Below are 19,375 nucleotides of genomic sequence, written 5' to 3'. Positions count from 1 at the left end.
CTGATTCTTTGGGGAAGCCATCTAGACCTGCATTTGATTGGACAGCCTTGTTCTAAATTTATCTAACCTACTTTTTCTATTATAAAACTAATTGCAATGTGCCAAGTCATATACATATAGCAAGGAATTAGACATGTGCTCTAGACAGCAACTGATCGACATTTCTTCAGTCCAGAAATTTTGTTTATTTTACTGCTTTGCACTCAACTATGAACATAATACCACATAAATCTGAAGAACTAGATTAAATCACTGGCACTGTGCTTTGTGCTGCTCACTAGGGGTAAAACGATATGTGACAACAAATTGTGCTTCACCAATGATCAATAAAACAATATTAATGTTGGTCTTTCCCAATCAATGTTCAGTTTTTAGTCAAAATCATTTCAAAAGGTACTTGTCTTTATTAGATTTTGTTAGGTTTAATAGCGTGGAGGTTTGGTAAAAACATATAAATACCACATAGTAAATACCCAGTATTGGTTTGTTCACCAATCTAAGTTTTACCAGATATTCACAGTCAAATATTCACCAAAAGCCAAAGATGAGTGTTTGGGGAATCACATCTGGTAATTAGGAAACATGCAAAAATGCATTGATAATATTGACTAACACTTTGGTATAGGAAATTCACAAAACAGGTAAGTTACCGAATGCTGAAAAAGGAGAAAAAAATATTTTAAAAAATGTCCAAAAAATATCTCCATATGAATTTTTCTTGCCACTTCTATGTACGAATATCTTGTTTACAGATGCTATGTTCTTGCTACAGTGAACCTCACACTCTTCACACCTTCCTTACGATTCCCTGTGCCTCTCAATAGTTTAGCCAGCTGCACAAGTCTGATAATTCTGATTGAAATGGTTTTCATGTAGTACCAATCTGTAACTTTTTGTCAAATCCAAACAGCAGCTCAGTGATAAGAAAAGTTGGGCTCGGTTGGAGACCAATCCTCAGGGTGAAAGGAGGATTTCCAATGGGCCACTTTTGGACAGTTTTACAAGAAAAATCTGGCTATCCTGGACAATTGATTGATCATTGGATTTTATAGTAAGTTTTACCCCATATTAGTGTAACTTTACGCATGAAAAAGGGAAAAGTTTCATTACCAGCAGCGAAAAACATCCAGGATCCTGGAAGACTTCTCCAACCCACCCTGAGCACAGAAACCAAATTGTTCACTAGCAATGTGACCAATCAGATGGATTATTCTCTACAATTATGCCCTTTATTGCATTTAGAACCACATAGAAAAATGAGTCATGAGATTGCTAGCATATTTTTTAAGCAATTAAAGACATTCTTGTCATCCCTCCTCATCCACTAAATAGTAAATGTTTACAAACAACACAAGGTCTAATGTTTTCTATACACAAAAAGACCTTTTGCCAAATTTGCATTAAACTGACCTGACTGATTTTCCAGAGTGATAAATGTGATTTGATAAAAAGTCCATACACATGATGGGTGTACTGTTGATAAAGATTTGCCAATAAATCAGAACTTTACATGACTATCCATAACCCATCCCCCTCCACTGAAAAAATGTTCAGCTGTGGGTTGTACTTTCAGTTCCAGTCATTTTATCAGAATGGAAGTGATAATCAGCCCATGTGTACCAGGCCTGAAACAATCAAACATTTGTGATAACCTTTATTTTTCCAAACTAGCAGTGTATTTCTTTTTCCCATCAGTTGCCAACAAACAGCAACACCTTATCAAATGGTCTTTTCCCCGAGTTTCCTTCAGTATTTGAATTTCAATGACCACTTATGTTGACCATAAACATTACCATACAATAACCAACCTTTCTATATAGTCAATCTGTGTATTCATCCGATTACCATATTTTGATCTAGACTATGCCACATGTACACACCAAGTTCATTCAAATGGTGGAAATTGTCAATATTACACAACCTTTAGGAACAGAGTTTTAGTATATTTATCTGTATGAAAACTGTGAGTTATTCTGCCGAGATTCCATGTTTCACCTATCTTTGTAAGCACTGTGAATAATCCAATCATTGCATGGCTGTGTTCACATTAGTAAGAAGGCAGTAATGAGTGTGTGTGAGCTTCAAAGGTGCTTATTATGGTTTGCAGAAGTTTAAGACAAGTTGGAAGATGAACAATAGTAAAATGAATGTCCTTTTCATCGCGTGTTCACACCAGAAAGAAGTGTCATCAGAATCAAAGAAAAACAGATGGTGGCACATTTTGTAATCATGACAAAGCATACTCATTCTCTTTACCAACCTGAAGGTACCAATAGACTGTAAAGTATATGTACACCTCAATTGAATGGCATCAAGATTGCAAAATAGTGGATATTATGAATTGCAATTAAATTTAATAAAATACCCGCTTTCATCCTTTTTTTTAATCCCATCTTACATATCAGCATTGCTAGTTTCCTGCAGCCACTTCATGTCCACAGGAGACATCGGCATGGCATTGCTCACAGTGGGGACAACAGTGGACCATGACTGTAAAATGTATGTTGTGATAGCATGACAAGACAATATAGAGTGTTGTCACCTTATGCCACTTCATGGAAGAACTACCAGGTATCTTATTATTTTAACAAAAGCTTTAGATTTAATATTATTGAAAGTTACCCTTGGAATGTCAACATTGTACAACTTTTTGGGTTAGTTTAGTTTTTGGGTTTTCATATACTTTAAGGAATGTTCAATATATATTATTCCAAGCCTGGTGTTTATCAGGCAGATGTCATCTTACATGTCATTGTTAGTGAGACATCCACCACTCTTCAAACCCATCTCAGAGTAATCTCTGAATTTGACAATGCTTAAATGTTGCATAACACAAGTAACCGGTTCCCTTTTTTCCCCATACAAAAATGTGAGCGCAACCCTTTCCTAACCTGTATAATAGCAAGGGCTGGAAATCATGGATCACTTGTCCCAATACTAGAACTAGGTAGTAGATGGCCAATCTAAAATTTTGATTGAATGTGCTATGTATGAGCAAAGCTCAAATCACTATGATAATGTGTGATAATGACATGTGCTGTTGAGGAACCTAAGTTTTATGGGACTTCTGTCTACCAACAACTTTCAGTTGTTTCTTGGGGCCATGGAAAAAAAGATGTTTTATAAAAATCTTACTAAATGCAAAGGTCAGCACAACTCCAATGTTTGCCAATATACATAACAGTTCACAAAAAGAGTCAAGAATCATGAGGTTGGTAACACACGGTCTGCTACACGTCTTAAACAAATCACCAGAAATATTATTGTAAGATAGTATATCTTTCTGATTCACTTGGATCACCCAATTAAACAATCATAGCCTCTATGTTTTTCCAATAATTGTCCAAATTTACAGGGTTAGGAATTAACCAGAAGAGATTTTTAAGACATCATTTAAAGTATCATTAAATATAGCCAAGATACATGAAGCAATTTCACTGATCACTAAATGTTGTTCGTGTAAGTTTTACTAGTTAAATTCTGTATCACCAATGTCATTCTGGAGTCTTTGTGCTGTGATTTTCTCCCCCACCCAACCCCCATCATGAGATTTGTTTACTTGCCAGAGAAAAGAGTGGAAAAGAGCTTCCTGCTTTATTTATACTTAAGTACTACAAAATAAATACAGCAAATGCTGAGCCCAGCCAGCATGGTAAAGCCCTACAGCACAAGCAGCTGAACAAAGAGAGCAAACTTTGAAAGCCTGCTGTGTTCCCTCCTTATCTCTCCTTCTCCCTCCTTTTTTCCCTCTAACCTTCCCCTCCTTCCAGTTTTCCATGTCAGCTCCAGTGTCCTACAAGCTGGTCAGCAACAGTTGGGCAATATGGCAAATACAGTAAGCCACTACCCCCCTTCCCTGTTCTTCACCAACACCCTGTTCTACTCCAAGACAAAGGGGCTTGCCACTGCTTAGTAAGCAAAGGGTTAACATGACTCACCTACCCTGAGCAAAGCTTTGTTGCAATAGCAAATTTTTAAAAAAATGATATATAATAATAATTTTAAAACTCAGTTACTAAACACTAACTTTACGGAAAAAAAGAAAAGTTTAAAGTCAAGTTTTAAAAAGTTTTTGTAGAGGTCATGGGTAGTAGCCACAGAGTTTAGAATAACTTCAAACTTGGTTGGGGGGGGGGGGTTGTCAATCAACACACAGTGTGTAAAGACAAAAGAATCGAAAATTCAACTTGTAACTAACGGGGGGGGGGCTCAGCTACACGCTTCGCCCAGTACTGGGGGTTTCCTGCTTAGATCAGCAGAAAGGTGGAAAAAACAAAGGATCAGGACTTAAATGGCTAGAGAAACTGAGCAGATCCCAGACTGAGAGGGGGGGGGGGTGCAACAAAGACAAAACCAATACAAAAAAAAGTTTTTAAATGAGTCGGCTGATGATTAACAATGAATGATATACTTACAGATCAGAGCAACTCTTGAGACAATAAAAATAAAACCGATCACTAAAGACAATGAGAACATTGAAAACAGTCCAATAAGTTCTAAGGAGATCCAAAGTCTTCTCAGGGGTCCGACCCCAGCATATATCAGACAGATCACCCCACTTAACACATCCATGATCAACCTCTATTGAAGCGACACCAGAACAGCAAAAAAGAGCATAAATCTGAAAAAAGCAACCCCCTCCCATGTTCTTGGAAAGGACAGGACTAGGAAAGCTCTCTGTTATCCTCCTCTCCAGCTCAATCCAAGCTCATAGTGATCAGGAAGAGAGAAAGGAACCCAAAAAATGCCAAACATGCTAGAAACGACAAGGATTTCAAGCTCCCGGATCCTGTGATAGACAGGGGGGGGGGGAGAGAGAAATACACAGATCTGGAACTTTTCTGCTTACCTTGCCAGCAGGAGAAGTGTGCAGGGGCTTTAATAGTACAAGTTGGTGGTCAGTGGCTTGTAGTGGGGGGATCAGGAACAGGCAGAGGGAAGGCAGCCCCTGGTCAGCACTTTGTATGGGGGAAAGACTTGTATTTTTTTCTCTTTTGGGGCAGCACTTAGAGGGATTGTCTCTGCCCCCTCCTCTTGTGTGAGATGAAGGTCAGGTGAGGCTGAGGAGGGCTCTCTGGCTAACCGGCCGCTGTTGTTGTTGGTGCTGGTGGTAGGGAAGCAGGCTTGGTATTTTGGAAAGGTGACAGCTTTTTAGAGGAATCTCTGGAATGAAGAGAGGAATGAAATTAGCTCAATGAGTCAGTTGCAGTTCAGGGGCGGGGCTTAGAGAGGGAGGGGCCCTGCTCATTGTCCGAGCCCTCCCCCCCAGCAGGGAAGGTTTAGTGGCAGCGAGCGGTGGAAGTTTCTGTATGGGCAGAAAAGTTCAGTGCTGGCATCCCAGCTGTTTGAGGAATCACCTTACCTGAAATACAGGCTTAGGAATGGTCGGTGCTGTGATGTCACCAATCTGTAGTGACACCTTGGGCTCCCTATTTATCTGTCATTGAAACACATAGAAGATTCCTACAAGGGAATGTTTGGGAAATGTCAGATTCCCTGTTTTATAAATGGAGCCCTTTGTGTGCAACAAGGGGGCCCGCATCAAATTATTATGTTTTTGGGGTATTTTTTACTTTTTCTATTTTGCAAAACACTTTCTAAAAACACACAAGATATTTATTTAAAGCGGACTAATAACATTTTTAACATTTCATAGGGTGGCTAACCTTGTGCTACAATAGTGATTCCTACCATCATTTTTTGTTCCTACCTCACATTCTATATATAGCCTACTACTCCAGAAACCTCTTTGTTTACCTTAGTAACCATTATAGCAGCATAGCAACCGCCCCCACTAAAAAAAACTACCTCACCTTCTATTTCATGAAGATTCTTCTTCTATTTAAAAAAAAAACACCTATTTCATTAAAATTCCTATTAAGATTAATAAATTTTAACAAAACCAGAAAACTGGCTGAAACCATTACAAACAAGCATACCCTTACAAAAGAGAGTTTTATACTGGAGTGGTACAAAGTGAAGAAACGTCACAATATCTGCTTCAACATGGTCTCCTGGTTGAGGAAAATTCTTGCCACAAGTGCGATGGCCCAGTGATGTTGACGAACAAGAAGATCCGTGGACATAATGTGCCAGTATGTAGGTGCAAAGAAAGGATTGCCAGTAAGTTCAATCAGTAAGAAAGGGGAATCAATTCTTCCATTACACTGATTTGAACGGAAAACTCCACTGTAATTTGAAGCTTTGTGAAATTTAGAGCTAGTTTACCTCTGGAGCATCCGAATGCCAATGGAAGAAGTGCCAAAGCCTACTGGTAGATCCACAAATACTGTGGTTGACTCCGAAATGGTATCTGTCGCTAGGAAGGGAAAGCTGAATGGTACACCATTCACTATAGACACACTATAGTAGCACCCCCAACCCTTTTATACAATTTACCCCCCTAGCGGTAATCCCAAGTGTGACTCGGGGTGGATTTTACATGCAAAATAATCCCGAATCACACTCGGGGTCACTTTTTACTAAAAAAAAACACACCTTGCTCCGTCACTGTCCCCCCGAGTCCTGCTGGTCCCGCAGGTCCTGGGGACATGTCCTCTGATCTCCAGCCACGAAGTGCAGAGGCGAGATCTACAGGGTTTCCCAGTGATGTCGGTGCAGGCGGGAAATTAATTATTTATATATTAAATATGCTACTATACGGTTACATTACATGTTTAAATCTTTTATTTTTTTAACAGATTTTTGTGTTTTGTTATTTAAAGTTTATTATTAAATTTATTAAATATCAGTGAGTTATGCCTAAGAATTACAGCCTACAATGAAAAATAAATTTCAATGCCAAAAATTGTACCGCTTTTTACATGGAAATTAGGACGTAAGTAGACCGCTAGGGAGGTTACAAAAGGTATTTTTTACATTTCTTCTTTAATTTTTTCAGGGAGGACCCCTTTCTACCACCGACCTCTGGACCAATCGACTGCTCTGCGGGATTGAATGTAAGTGTATTTTTTTTGGGTGAGGTTTAGGTTTACTTCCTCTTTAAAGCCAAACTTTTTTTTTTTAGTTTTGAGTCATCATGGGGTTAGAACCTCTGCCAGGTTTGTATTGGTGTCTGTCTCCCTACAAGGGGGATTTAGTGCTTGTTTTTATCAGTGCTTTGAAAAAATGCACACATCTATATGCAGAAATGCATTGGTGCACTTCTGTGCTATTTATTCTTAATGACACCTTAATCTCATTTTACCAGCGCAATGCATGGCAAATCAACAATGTACCTGCAGATTTTTTATTATTATATTATTAATATTATTAATAATAAACAGGATTTATATAGATCCAACATATTACGCAGTGCTGTATATATGTTAGGGGTTGCAAATGACAGACAAGTACAGATAGTGACACAGGAGGAGGAAAAGACCCTGATCCGAAGAGCTTATGTGCATTGTCACTCACCAGGACTAAAATTGAGGAAAAATCCAAAATTGTAAAGTTTTTATCACAACAGCAATACAGTGGAAATCTTTCAAATGGACACTTATTCTGATAACAGTGGCCTAATTGGGAATGTATTTTACTTTGGAAAAATTTTATCTCAGTTCTGCTTGATGTTGAATATATAGGGGTCTACTTATAAAATCATTAAGCAGACATTCACCCACATTCTCTGCTGCAGCATCATTCACTGCAATTGAAACACATGGACCTAGAAGATTCTCCATAAGCAAGTGTTTGGTGAATGTGAAATTCATGGCTCAACAAATATAATGTACAGGACAATGAACAAAGTGAAGTTTTGTGGAGTATAAAACTACAGTATGACTTACAAAGTCAAATGATGTGGAATATACAGTGTAAAATACAGTAAAAAAGTAAAGTGATATGAAATATATAATGTACAGGATAGGGCAAAGAGTAAAGCATTGTGAAGTATATAATGTACAGCACATTAAGTGAATAAAAAGCCTCCACCCCCCCACCCCCCACCTCTGATGTAATACAAAACAATTTGCCTAAAAAACCCTCTGCCTGTTCTTCTTGGTGTTTTTATTTTATACTGTACGGAGTAATGCAATTCAATTAATTCAGGCATGTAAGCATTTATTGTCAATATAACCTGCTAAATTTCAAACCAAACAACACAATGGGGAAGAAAGTTGATTTTGAATCAGGTGGGTTTGTCTCTCAGGAGTTTCAAGGATTCACATATAATGGTCCAAAAAATATATTTTGAGTGGCAGTTCTCTTTGTGAAAATGCTTTATGATGCAAGAAGTTTGAGTAGAAAAGCAGGATTGCTTCAGGCTGTTAGAATGGCAACAGTAACTCAAATAACCACTCATTACAACCAAGGTATGCAGAAAGGCATCTCTGAATGCACAACATGTCAAACCTTGAAGTAGATGGGCTACAGCAGCAGGGATAACACCAGGTGCTATTCCTGCCAACTAAGAACAGACACCATGGTTCACAGTAGATCACTAAAACTGGACAACAGCAGAATGAAAAAATATTGTCTGATCTGAAGAGTCTCCATTTTTGCTGTGGCATTTTGATGGGTCAGACTTTAGCACCAACAACATGAAAGCATAGATTTACCCTGCCTTGTATTAACAGTTCAGGTAGGCGGTGTAATAGTATAGGGAATATTTTCGTGGCACACTTTAGGTCTTTTTTCAAACTGGTTTCTTGACCATGACACTGAATAAACTGTACAGAAATGGGCTCCAAAGTCTCTAAATCTCAATTCAATAGAGTACTTTGGAATATGGCGGAACACAAGATCCACATAATGAATGTGCAGTAAAAAGAAAATCTTGTGATGCTACAATGTAAATATGAACCAAAATCCCAGAAGAATGTTGCCAAGACAATTATAATGTGCAGTATTTCATACAAATAAATTAGTTTTCAACTTATTTACTTTTACTGAATTAAAAAAGATAATGGGTACAAAGTTGTTGTTGCAGCTGTCTGCTTTGGTGCAGTCAATTATGCAAAAAAAATTACAATATAAATAACTTTGCATTAGCAGTCCACGTACATAGAGTTTGAAGATACTAATAAAAGCCATATGTTGGTATACTAAAGAGTTCTGGTTCCATTCACATGTCAGCTTCTTCTAACCTCCTTCATTTCAAGTTGTCTGTTAGTTTATCATCATGGACAGGCTCTTCTTGGTAGATTACAGCACAGGAGCAATCTATCAACAAGTTTTTAAAATTTATTTTAGGATAATGTGTTTATTGTACCTAATGCATGAAATGTTGTTGTAGCATTATCTATTGTGGTATGCTTTATGCTTTACACTAATACATCCTACTATGGTGAATTTTTATTTTTTTTCTCCTTATTGCAGTTTCCAAAGGTTATGGGCTCTATTTTTAAAACAGGCAATCTGGCATTCCCACAAAGATTCCCTCGTGGGAACCTTTTAGGTCTATGTATTTCAACGGAAGTAATTGACTCCCATAAGGGAATTTTTGAGAGTTGTTTTCAGACAACTCTCTGTAATAAAAATTTTTATTTTTTGAGAGTTATTCATTCATTTCAGTCTTTTTTTAAGAGCAGGTAGTAAATGGAAATTTACCAACAGCAAAATGCTTAACTGAGGGGGTTGAAACACTTTGCTGCTCTACATGATACTAAAAAAATGTTTGGCTTGACATACACCTATGCCATCTGTGTCCACACTGGAGAGACAACAATACTTTTTATTGACAGATTAGAATCTAACAATGTTAATTAGAATCTTTAACATTGCCATCACCATTACTGCAGGTCCACATAATGACGCAGTGCCAGATCTCTATTTGAGCATGTGCAGAATCCGCTGTATAATACAACATATAACATCAGAAAAAAAGTGGGGGCCTGCTGCAGGAACCAGAAAGATACCCTGGGCTCCTGAAGACATAGTAAAGATAGGTGGCTGCATTGGATAGGAGTTGAGGAAGCACATTGGGTGAGAAAGAGAACGACAAAAGATTTCCTGGCTGCAAAGTATGTTTATGCAGGATAAAACAAGCAATAAAAATAATGGGGATGAGAAATAATTTACATGGTGAAGAAACATTTACATGTTAAAATTTAAAAATTTAAACATTTACATGGTAAAGAAGGTCCTCTTTAAAGTCTTGTAACAGTGATATTCATTATATCTGCCAGTGTTATCTGCAGCAATTATCAGTGAACACACCTCTATGGAGGCTCCACTCTGCACTCTGCAATTTTACAAAAAATGTAAAAAAAAAGGTAAAAAAAAGTAAAGTATAGAGAAGCCATTCTCAACCTATTGTTCCTCAAGGTGTTGTTAATGGTTTTCTGAGCTAAGACTTATTGGCCTTCATTCCAAAGGTGCTTGCATAGCTACCGGTCAAAAGCCAATTAGCAGAGCCTGTAGTATGACACCCATGACCAAAGCTGTCTGTAAAGGTGGTATTCTTACCACCATTCTAAGGTGGGTATTTTTCCTGGTAACCTCCAATTCAATATTATTGTAAGGGTTTCCCAAGGACCTGGTAGAAAGGCTGGTATAAAGCAATGTTCTGCAGTGGGAGATGTTAGACAATAATTAGGTTTATTTATAATTAGGTTCATATACTCTAATTATTATTGTAATATTCTAATCTAAATATTTATGACCCGTTTCTATCACTTACAGACCCTGTCATCTTTTTTACATGTTGTAATGTTCTCTACATTATGCTGTAACCATTTTTAGGCAGTGCACACTTCTCTTCCTCCTTCTTGTTAAACTATACCCAGCAGTGGGGAGCGTTCCTTTGGTTTGGTGATTGTCATGGGAGAAGTCATTGCTTCCACTGACTTTTGATTGTCAGGAGCTTCACTGCCCCTGACTTTCACCAGCCAATAGGAGCACTCACTTTGGTTATGTATCATACAGTGAGAAATGTTCCTTACTGTATACCAATGTAAAATGAATGTCAGTTGTTCAGGTCAAATCAATATCATAGAGTGTATATCTTGTAGTATACTGTCTGCTATAAACTGACAGATGTGCAGTACATTACAAAAACATAAAAACAAAAGAATTGGTCTAACACTATATCCAAACATGGGCCATGAAGTCATTCTTGGCAGGGATTTCCTATATCATTACCAGAACAGCTCTTCATCTCTAATTATCGGACTGGATGGACTAGTTTTGGTTCTGCATCCAGATGACTATGACACAAATACACAGGTGGAGTCCTTTAAGGACATGGTAAACAGATATTTAAATATAGATATGCCAGTGTCTTAGAGTTTCAGCCATATTCCAAAGCTTGTCTTCCTTTTAATAGCTCTTTCTTCATAATGTGACACACATGGTGACATATTTTTAATGCCAGTGTTAAATCTTGTAAACATCAGTAGTCTTTTTAGATGGTTAGTTTGTTAAGAGCAACAATGTGTGGCCGAAGGTGTTAATTCACCAGAAGTTTTTAGGTATTTACGATAGAAGATACTGAAACTAATACAGGAGTAAGAAACTGTGTTGATTTAAATATGCATCCTGAAGAAATGGTGTGATTATTTCTTGAAAGAACTGCAGGGAAATCTGCCCTGTTTTTAACTTATTTCTAAGAATAAACTAGGGCAGTGTGCAACTATTGTGTTTCAGAGCATGTGCAGAAGTGAAGGAAGAGGAAGTAGTGGAGGCGGATCAGCATTAAAATAAATCAGTTCAGGGATAGACTATGTAAATACAAACAGGTATCACAACTTACTTTGTCTCACTTAATAATTTCTAAGCGCCAGGTGTTTTTATCTAAAGAGTAATATTTTATCAATTACATTTCATGTCTGCTGGGATACTGATCTGGGGGACACCAGAATGAAAACTCCCATATGTATTTGCTGACTAGCGAGTTCCAATAACATCCATTAAATGGACAATAATTACTCTGGTAGGTATGCAATGCTTGATACTAAGCTGCAATGATCTTCTTGGAAGATTCCCTAGGAGATAGAAAATGCCCTTTATCTGCACACAACACAACTATTTAAGATGTCTTAGACCTAATACTTCATTATATACAACAGTCTGGTAAACAGGCTAATATGTTTTCAAAATGTTTAAAATACCAAAAGTTTACTTGTTTTTAAAGGTACATTTCATTAAAGCTAGATTCACATGGAAATCCATTCATTGTAAAGGAGATGTCAGTGTAAAATATTATTTGCCTTCAAAATGTTTACTGCAGACAATATTTATATTTAGTTATGCAAAAGGTACAGGTTGATTGACTAGTCCACTGTCTTATATCTGTCAGAAATGTATTCCTTGAAGTCTATCCCACTGTTCAACCTCTTCCCCAAACAGGTTTATAACCATGTCCCGTAAGTTCCAAAAGGCAGCATCTGCTGTAGGAATGGGTACTCTGGTGAAATTGTCTTGTTGGAGTTGCTAAATATGAAGAGGTCAGCCCAAAGGTAAATTGCAGGCAACCATATCAAGATGATTTACTATTCTGTTTGTCCTGATGACCACTGCCACCCAGACAGAGAACAAGAAATCAATCATTTTAGTTGTCACCAGCACCAGAATTGAGCAAAAAGTGCTGACAAATGTTTCAATGACAACTCTCTGAGATAAAAACCTTGCAGTTGCAGTGAGTTTCATAGTTGTAAAAATAAACAAATGACAATGACCAGGTAAGCAAACATTTATGTCATAACTAAAAATAGTATTTATTGTTGATGACTTTTTCTATGAAGTGACCAAAGTGTCTGGGAACCATGATCCTGGCTGCCAAAATCAAAGCAAGTCACTTACATCTACAAATAGTAAGTACACTTCTTACTGACATAGTTTATGCACTCAGAGGAAACAAGTTCGTGCCACCTATACAAACCCTATTTGACACCTGTTGCTGTTTTCTAAGGGCAGTTTTACTTTAAGGACCTGACACTAAAAATGTATGCCCAATAAATCATCTCTGACATTGCCAGGACTGCTTGAGTACCAAAAGTGATCCAAAAAGACTTGCAGACTTAACTGGAGACATTAGTGAGAGACCAAGAGGGTGAGATGGTGGTAAGAGTGTTGATGGTAGACGTTGAGGTGAGGGGGTATGCTGGTACTGAAATGTGGTGTGGGGCTGGGTCAGGCATGGTCATGATGGGGAAGGGGGATGGAATGATGTCAGCTGAAGTATCTGTGTTAGATGGTGTCAAGTGGAATGGTGATTGCACACACATAGAAATGAGGAAATGGTGAGAAAACATCAAAGTCCTCCCCACCTCCAGTCTTCTAGTATAACCTAAAGTTGGGGGAGTTTGTGGTGTCAGGTTTGCAAGTAAAAAGTTGGAACAAGGTAATAGTAGGTGCATTGGTGAGGGAAGGGTTTGTCACGGAAAGGCATAGATGACTGAGGTAGGATATGATTATTCATAGTGGTAAGGTTAGAGAGGAATGGTATTAGGCACAGTAGTGAGAGTAGGTGTCCTGAATAGGTGTAACATCAAAAGGAGAGACGCGTCAGGTCTGGTAGAAAGAGGAGGTACCAGGGACAGTGTTGAAAGTTGGTTGTAGAGGTTTCATCAGGTAAGAGAGGGGTTTCAGGCACGTTAATAGCAATGGAGGATTTTGGGTGTGGTGGGGAGAGCATGGGGGTGTAGATATGAAAGTTACTAATGGAAAGGGTGTTGGTTGTGGCTGGCACAGAGGTGAGAGAGAAAAGGGGATAGTCTTGGGGCATGGGAAGGGATGGATTGCGGGCAGGTGCAGTAAATTGGGTTATTTTCTGCCAGGTGCAATAAAAAGAAAATCACAGCGAACCCCCTTTCCCCGGCTACCACCATGCCCCCCACAAACAGCCATTTTCCCCTCCACCACCACCCTGTCAGTAAGTCACATCTCAAACAATCCCCCAATTTACCAATGTGGCTCCCACAACTTCAGGGAGAGTCAGACGTTTTAACTGCATAAACCAACCAAAATCTGAGTAATCAGCCCTGACAAATGCACATGGAAGGCTCAGTTTCTTTCTCTGTAAGTTACTGTACCTGTAATCTAACTATTTAAGTTATGGTGAGAATGGATAGATAAATCATAAAACCCTCCAATAAAATAACTAAGTAGTACAGTAAAGACTTTTTAGAAGTGAGGGTATTTATATTTTAATTTCATCACATTCCAAAAATAACCACCTGGATGTGCACCTTAATTGTTGGGGCACAAAGGAATGATTAGTATGACATCACCCATCCTGAAATGAGGAATAACTGTGTTACTATGTTTGTTTATTATGAAGAGAGATTGTACTGTACATTTTACTGTTACAAATTTTCCCACCAGGACAAGTTGGGGAGTAAAAACAAACTTTTGCTTGAAGAAACAATGGGTTGCATTATCATATATCCACTTTGGTAAGTAAACAGTACAATCATTTTTACAGAAAAAAAATTTTGGAGCTGTTCCTGGATAGTGATGGTAAGGATTACCACCTAGGCAGCATTTTTGTGACTGGTTGCCAGAATGAATAACAGTAGGGGGATCATAAGAAAAAGTAGCAGTTGCAGTGTACTGTCTTTTCTAATTAGTAAAAGGGTTTTGTCATTAGCATATTTCTAGGGAACAAGTGGTAAAATATTGTTTCCTCTCTCCATACTCCACCAGCAAGGTTTGTTTCTATAGACATGTTTCTTTTGTAGACACTGGAAAAAAGGATGGTGGTGCAGAAACAATCCAACCGCCCATAGGGCAGTACATCTTCAAAGTGCTCGAGGGCACTCTATAAACATGAAAGGTCAGCTCTGTTTATGTCAGCTAAGAGGATAGGGGTATACAATCCAGTGAGGCAAGAAGATACTGAAACACTATAGTGTCCACAAATGGACTGATTTTCTCTTCTGATTTGATCCCTGTTTAGATACAGTGATTGACTAGACAAGGAAAATAAATTGATCTTACCAGCAGACAGGTAGTAGCAAGTAAGTGATTCCTTTTTTTGGGTCTTCAGTTTGATGTGGAGTTGTATGTAAAAATGACCAAGAAAAGGGCAGATTTTTGTATTTTGTGACTGAACACCAAGGAAATGCTGATTGGTATATCAATTGAAATGGTTAAGCTGTCCATCTGTGCTTACCAGACCTTTAAATTCACATTGGTTTACATCTGTGCATTGTGGTGTGCTTAAACATTGTAAATGTAAAATTGTGGTAAATTTTGTTACAGTTTACTGTATATTAATTCAATACAAAATCCTAAAGGAAGCCCCTGCCACCATCTCCAATTAGCAGAGATCTCTGCCCTGATTTATTAATGCTCACCAAGACTAGAGAATATTATCTTGGGAGAATCCTGGGTGATCCAGCAAACCTGGAATCGATCTGGTTCAGAAAACATTTTTTGAAAACATTTGCCAACTAAAATGATTTTAAATAAATCCATTTTAGGATTGTGGATCACTCATGACAACCTTTCCAGTCTTGGAGAGCCTTACAAAAATAGGCCCATTGTCCCTTGGAACAGTGTAACTATTACTACTAATTTAAATCTGCTAATATTTTGATACAGTTCTGAATAGAAAGATGAGGGGGCATATTTTAGCACAACACTAAGGCTATGTTCATAGTAGTGGTGTGGTTGCAGCGTGGTTACTGCTTCCTATACTACTCAGAGACATGTAGTCTTAGCCATAGTATAGTTTCATAGTAGGTTAGGTTGAAAAAGACATAAGTCCATCAAGTTCAACCACTAGTGAAATAAACATATCCTAGATATAAAACCCTATAAGACATAGTTGGTCCAGAGGAAGGCAAAAAAAGCATGCTATAATTTGCTTCAACAGGGGAAAAAAAATTCCTTCCTGATTCCATGTGGCAATCGTATGTTCCCTGGATAAACAGTCACTGTTTTTTTTACTTTAAAGCCTTAATACCCAGTTATATTCTGTGCTTCTAGAAAAACATCCAGCTTTTTTCCTAAAGCAATCTATAGTAGTTGCTGAAAATACTTCCTGAGGGAGCTGATTCCATATTTTCATTGACCTTACAGTGAAGAATCCCTTCCTTATCCGGAGCTTAAACTTCTTTTCCTCCAGACGCAAAGACTGCCCTCTTGTTCTTTGTAATGATCTCAAAGTGAATAATGGGGAAGAGAGTTATCTATATTGACCATTTATATATATATATATATATACAGGGTGATCATATCCCCCCCTTAAACATCTCTTCTCAACTGAGTTCCTCCATTACTTTTATTAATTTAGTTTGGCCTTCTCTGCACTCTCTCCAATTCCACAATGTCCTTTTTGTGAACTGGTGCCCAAATCTGGACTGCATATTCCAGATGTGGTCTGACCAATACTTTGTACAGGGGCAGGATTATGTTTCCATCTCTGCAGTCGTTTCCTCTTTTAATACAAGAAAGTAGTTTACTATCTTTAGATATTGCAGCTTGGCATGTCCTGCTGTTATTAAGTCTATGATTTACCAGAACCCCCAGATCCTTTTCCATTTCTGATTCCCCCAAATATATTCCCCCTAGACAGTATGAAGCATGCATGTTGTTAGCTCCCAAGTGCATAATTTTACATGTATCTAAATTAAATGTCATTTGTTACTTGGCTGCCCAATCAAACAGTACATCTAGGTCTGCTTGTAGATTACAGACATCCTGTATGGACTTAATTCCATTACATAGTTTGGTCTCATTGGCAAACACAGACATGGTACTTTTAACTATATCATTTATGAAGATGTTAAATAGTAAAGGTCCCAACACTGAACCCTGGGGTACACCACTAATAACCTTAGACCATTCAGAGTAGGAATCATTAATTACAACTCTCTGGATGCGATCTTTAAGCCAGTTCTCTATCCATTTACAGTTTGACTTTTCTAAACCTATCGACCCAAACTTGCATATTAACCGTCTGTGGGGTACAGTGTCAAATGCTTTAGCAAAGCCCAAGTACACTATATCTACTGCTATTCCACTGTCTACCTGTTTACTTACTTCCTCATAAAATGACCGTAAATTTGTTTGACAACTTCTGTCTTTCTTGAAGCCATGCTGACTATCACTTATAATATTTTCTAGCAGAAACTCTTCTATGTGGCTCTTTAACAAACTATCTAAGACCTTAAACTACGTTGTAACTAACGGGTCTGTAGTTACCTGGTAACCTGGTACCTGGTAATGACTTTGCTCCCTTTTTGAAGATAGGAACCACATTTGCCTTACGCCAATCCATCGGTACCTTGCCAGTGACTAAAGAGTTTCTAAAAATTTGAAATAATAGCTTTGAAATAACTGAGGTCAGCTCTTTGAGGACACATGGATGTAATCCATCAGGTCCTGGTGCTTTGTCAACCTTAATTTTTCCCATCTGTTTCTCAATCATATCAATTCTGAGCCATTGTGAGTAATTTAAGGCAGTGACATTGCTATTATGAATTTGGACTTGAGCTCTGCCATTTTCCTTGTGTACACAGAGCTGAAAAAAGGTGATAAGTAAATCTGCCTTTTCTTTATCCCCAGTTACCAAGCCATCGACATCCTTTCAGGGGCCTACATGCTCAGTTCTGATCTTTTAGCTATTAATATATTTGAAAAAAAATTGGGGGGTTTGCCCTACTTTCCTTTGCAATCTGTCATTCATTTTGAAGTTTTGCATATTTTATCTCCTTTTTACATCTTTTGTTATATTCTTTATAGAGAAGTGTATTCACATAATGAAGTGTGTGAGTGCTGTTTAGTGCTACAGTATTCTGATTCCAGTGATTGACAGCCTGGGCTCACAGAAGGTAGAATGACACTGGTGATCATTTTATTCAAAATTGAACGACAACAAGTTGCAGAGGACAATCTTCTGCCACACTTCCAATTTTCACCTCAGTTATCCTACTACCCAAAGCACTTACAGATCTCGGTATAGTGTATACTTTTGTGTTTTTTTTGTTTTTTACATAAAGTTATTGATGTTATTTACTTAAAGTTTTAAATAAAGTTATTCACAACAAGGAAGCCATTTTGTGGAATAAAAAGTGTTGTATACACTGCAAACAAATGTTAGGTTAATTTTAGATGATCTTTTATCCTAAAACTATGAACCTACATTGAAACCTCAGTTTTGTATAGTTTCCTTCTAGTAGTCTATGAGCAACTAAATAATTGTTATACGTCAGCAATGATGATACAGAAATTATAATTATATACATGCTCCCGCCCAGAGATCTAGAGATGTTATCACTTTGGCTTGTGCTGTGACCTTCCCAGTCCCTGTAGCTAATACTTACTTGTGCTTCCTGTCTGACTGGCTCAGCCTGATTTTAAACATCCTATGAGCACAAAAACTTTACTACCCTGAATAAACCCCACAGGAAGCTCATGCATTGTGCATCTGTATTCTATGTGTTTCACTATAAGTATCTTGGTATTCTAACCCTTCTGAAACATATAAACATATTAATCATGACTATTCTATCAAATCTAATAATTTCATTTTTGAAAAATGAAAACATATTTATCTTCTTACTCACAGACCTTTTCTATACCAGGTCTCATCTGCTTAAAATTGTTCCTGGGCTCTCATAAAGATTTAAAGGTTTCAGTACTTTTAAAGTCCTAAGGAGTTCACGTAATAGACAGCAACATAGCCATACTGCAATACTAAAGCCCCGCACAACTATAAAACACGGCGTGTACAAATATAGATTGTACTCTATTAATATCTGAAGTCTAAAGTTGGTAGAATGCAAAGGGATTAAATGAGTATGTTAAAATAGCAAAAAAATAAAAAAAGTTTTGGGGAGAGCCTAGCCATGGGACCTGTCAGTGAAAACTCTATGAGAACCACAGGGTCCACACCAGGGCCCACAATTTATGAATGGGTCATAAAATATGGATGTTGTTGTGAGTAACCCTGCAGAATGTAACAAAGACTAATATCTGTTACAAATAAGCCCTAGGGCAGAATTAATGTGATCAGAAGTTTTCATTTTACTTTGACTTTCAAATCTGTATGTTTGGTCTGGGTCTTTGATATTTTTTCCAGCCAGTAACAGCCAAAAATTTGCATTTTTAAAAAGTTTAGAAGACGTTAGTACTTATATCTTTCATATATATCTTGGGAAATACTTTTAATTTTATCAAAGACTTAACAATTTTCCAATCTGTATGATGATTTGATGATTTGATTTGAAGGGCTCTGACATCTGAAATCTGACATTTACTTAAACATTTCCTGGGGGGAATGCCAGTAATTACCGTATTTTTCGGACTATAAGACGCTCCGGCCTATAAGACGCACCCAATTTTAAAGGAGAAAAACCTAGAAAAAAAAGATTCTGAACAAAATACTAAAAAATCACTCTGTGTCAATGTATCCCCTTCTAATCACTCTGACACAGAGTGATCAGAAGGGGATACATTGACACAGAGTGATTAGAAGGGGATA

The 19,375-nt window shown here is 37.6% G+C and overlaps 1 protein-coding gene across 3 annotated transcripts in view; it reads right to left on the bottom strand.

The window, feature by feature from the left end:
• The window catches only part of LOC140340406 (transcriptional enhancer factor TEF-1-like), a 55,723-nt gene extending 50,554 nt beyond the window's left edge, over positions 1 to 5,169 (bottom strand). The window contains exon 1 of one of the 3 annotated variants that reach the window (XM_072425587.1): positions 4,850 to 5,169. The gene's annotated coding sequence lies outside the window, so the exon portion shown is untranslated. Of the gene's footprint in view, positions 1 to 4,415; positions 4,692 to 4,849 lie in introns of those variants that run through there. The other 2 variants (XM_072425590.1, XM_072425588.1) reach the window with 2 other exon arrangements.
• Between the last annotated feature and the right edge of the window lie 14,206 nt (positions 5,170 to 19,375).

The sequence above is a fragment of the Pyxicephalus adspersus genome, chromosome 11, assembly GCF_032062135.1.
Source record: "Pyxicephalus adspersus chromosome 11, UCB_Pads_2.0, whole genome shotgun sequence".
Taxonomy (NCBI): Eukaryota; Metazoa; Chordata; class Amphibia; order Anura; family Pyxicephalidae; genus Pyxicephalus; species Pyxicephalus adspersus.
The sequence above is the reverse complement of the archived record's forward strand: the minus strand, read 5'-3'. Positions and strand labels throughout refer to the sequence as shown.